Here is a 2,500-nt window from a genome sequence, read left to right as displayed (position 1 = left end):
ATATCGTCTGCATAGCCGATAATCCGTGCACCTTCCACCATTGCAACTCGTAGGACACCGTCGTACATGAGGTTCCATAACGTTGGGCCAAGTACCGAGCCTTGAGGTACACCCGATGTGACTGCAATCTCTGCCGGTCCATCTGTGGTATCATACATCAGCACACGATTCCTAAAATAATCACCAATGATATCATAAAGATATTTAGGAGTGTTAATTCTCTGTAATGCATTAGCAATCGCCAACCACGAAGCACTGTTAAAAGCATTAGTAACATCTAATGTAACAACTGCACAATACCGTCCACTGTATCGGTTTCTGCTTCTAGCTACCGAAACAATGTCCACTACCCGTTGAATCGCATCAACCGTTGATCGACGACTTCTGAAACCAAATTGGTCGTCAGACAGTCCGTTGACCTCCTCGATGTGTGCATTTAACCGTTGCACTATGATGCGTTCTAGACCTTTACCTGCCCCGTCTAATAGACAAATGGGGCGTACCGAACCCGGTTCCCCTGGTGGTTTGTTCGGCTTCGGTATTAACACCAACCTCTGCCTTTTCCACTCATCGGGGAACTTCGCGTTCTCTAAACAGCCTTGGTAAACCCTACAAAATGCATCGGTTGCAGTCAACATACCAACTTTCAGCGCCTCATTCGGGATACCATCTGGTCCCGGCGCCTTCTTGTTGGGTAGTCTCCTGGCAACCGCAAGAATCTCATCATTAGTAATTCTTTCAAACTCTCGTGGCTGATCGATACGATAATCAGGCCACACCGTGTTTGGGTGAGTAGGAAAAAGCTCGCTCACCACTTCCCTAAACTCGTCCAATGTCATAGTTCGGGGTCCAATCGAACCCTCGGCCACTTTCTTGAACGTATGATATACTATACCAAATGATGCGTTGTTCGCTGTTCCCAGGAACTCTTTCCACTTCCTCTGTCGGGTATGCTTGATCAATCGCTTGAGGGCATTCCGTGCCACCTTGAACTCGTCCCTAAAAGTAGAATAGAGATCAGTATTAAAAGCTCTTTGCGCTAATCGATCGCGGTGTTTGCACTCTTTGCGAAGTGCCTCAATCTCTAGCGTCCACCAAAATGCACTCTTGTTAGGAGTGTACCTCTTACGCTTGGTCATCGTCGCATTACACGCCGTGACAAGTATACGCATTAAGTCTTCGCTTGTTGTGACCTCGGTCTCAAAAGCGGCTTGCATCATAACTTCAAATATATCTTTGCTAAAATACTTGATGCTCCATCCCGTTATGGGTCGGGACAGATTACGCACGCTTTGCGTCTCAAGATCTATTCGTATTGCACGATGATCAGAGTTCATATAGCTAGATAACACCTCCCACTTAAATGATCTTGCAACTGTTCTGCTCGCAAAAGTAAGATCAACTACCGACGTGCGCCCTGGTCCAACATAAGTTGGGGCGCTGCCGTCGTTCAATAAAATTGCGTCAATCTGCGCAAAGGTTGATAAGACCAACTCACCTCTTCGTTTCTGGGTTTCTCCACGCTCGCCAAGTTGGTTGTTCCAACTTACTGACCAAGCGTTGAAGTCCCCCCCGATAACGAATTTGTGGATACCGGTTACGGCCATTACCGTGTTATCCAACATGATCTGGAACTCTTCCATACTAAATCTAGGTGGCGCGTAAACGCTAACCACTCGCATATCACCTATGTCAACTATCATTAAACCCTTCAGAGCCTTACTGACTACCTTAACTGGTAAGTCCGCGTTAACCACTACCGCTGCTGTGTTATCGTCATTGCGTAACACTTTGACGTTGGTTGTTGCCAGATACGGATCTGCAATCAACACTATGTCCGCAGATTCTTCCCTAATCGTTTGCCACATTAATTGAAATGCAGCATAACTATGATTCTGGTTATGTTGTAGCAACCTTACCATTATGGTCTAATCGTTCGCCTTCTAGGACACATGTAACTGCCCGTTGCGTGAGGGTTCTGTGACCTCGTACCGCAATCCAAACACTTAACAGAGTTGGTACAAGCTTGCTTCTTGTGTCCACTCAAACCGCATTTCCAGCACAGATTACTTCTGTCTGGTTCCCTACAATGATAGCTCGTATGGCCTACCTTCCAACACTTATAGCATTTCTGCTCCTCCATTACCTCACGGATATGGCATATCGACCAACCAACTTTCAGCTTTCCCAAATTCAGGAAGCTTTGAAAGTCTGGCAGCGATACGTTGATCCGTGCCCACTGCGTACCGGCCGCGCGGCCTTTCTTCATTTTGATACGATCTATTTCTATCTCGATGTTGAGCTGTGCTTTGACAGACTCCGCAACCTCCTCTGGGGTGGTAATTTCATCGAGATGCATGATCTCAATCATTTTAGAAGGAGCTAGCGTTCTCACTGACGCCTTGCCCTTCACCGCTTCCTTAACCTTTGGGGCAATTGCACTAGCAGAACTACCCTGCTTCAATTCTAGCAACATGCCTCCATTTTGGGCCCGTCGGAC

The 2,500-nt window shown here is 46.9% G+C and overlaps 1 pseudogene; it reads right to left on the bottom strand.

Annotated features, from left to right (window-relative positions):
* Positions 1-2,500, bottom strand: part of LOC125908183 (large subunit ribosomal RNA) — a 9,179-nt pseudogene that overhangs the window by 2,858 nt on the left and 3,821 nt on the right.

The sequence above is a fragment of the Anopheles coluzzii genome (assembly GCF_943734685.1).
Source record: "Anopheles coluzzii chromosome X unlocalized genomic scaffold, AcolN3 X_unloc_80, whole genome shotgun sequence".
NCBI lineage: Eukaryota > Metazoa > Arthropoda > Insecta > Diptera > Culicidae > Anopheles > Anopheles coluzzii.
This window is presented reverse-complemented; position numbering and strand designations above follow the sequence as displayed.